Source organism: Bison bison, unplaced genomic scaffold, assembly GCF_000754665.1.
Source record: "Bison bison bison isolate TAMUID 2011002044 unplaced genomic scaffold, Bison_UMD1.0 scf7180017864499, whole genome shotgun sequence".
Taxonomy (NCBI): domain Eukaryota; kingdom Metazoa; phylum Chordata; class Mammalia; order Artiodactyla; family Bovidae; genus Bison; species Bison bison.
This window is the reverse complement of record NW_011495058.1, coordinates 3,361,737-3,362,561: the sequence shown is the minus strand read 5'-3', so window position 1 is coordinate 3,362,561 and position 825 is coordinate 3,361,737.

The following is an 825-nucleotide window of genomic DNA, read 5'->3' as shown; positions in this document are numbered from 1 at the left end:
GGGGAGAAAGTGTTTTCCCCATCCTACTCCTCCGCCATCTTGGCGCCTTCCCCCGGGGTGTTGTCATTGATTGAGTAAACAGAATTAAAACCAGTTCTGGTGTTTACTTGTTACCATGGTTAAAAAACAATCAATTTCCCCCCACCCTCCTCAGAATGAGGGAGTTTTCAATTTTCACTATCATTATGTATACTTTATGATTATTATATATACTAAAATCTGCTTCCAGATTTTGACTTCTGTTTCCAGGAAGATGGTATAGATATTTTTTTTTTCTGTTCTTTATCTTAACTACACTGAAAAGTCTGATGATTGCATGTAAAACAAGGATAGGAAGAATCTGAAAGTGGAAAGGAGAGAACAGACCATCCATGGACCTCAAAAACCAAGGAATGACACCATGGTGACATGGGTTTCCTTTTTGCTTCATATATCTCAGACTTGGAGTTTGAAGAAGCCAGAAACCCAAATACATCCTTTGGTACAGACCAAAAAAATTTCCAACAAAAATTTTCTTTACTAGCTGAAGGACCAGGAAAAGTATAGCCTAACAGAAATTATAAATTCAGAGAAAAAAAAGCCCCTTCAATAAATGCTGCTGGGAACTGGATCAGTTCAGTTCAGTTCAGTTCAGTCACTCAGTCGTGTCTGACTCTTTGCGACCCCATGAATCGCAGCACGACAGGCCTCTCTGTCCATCACCAACTCCTGGAGTTCACTCAAACTCACGTCCATCGAGTCGGTGATGCCATCCAGCCATCTCATCCTCTGTCGTCCCCTTCTCCTCCTGCCCCCAATCCCTCCCAGCATCAGAGTCTTTTCCAA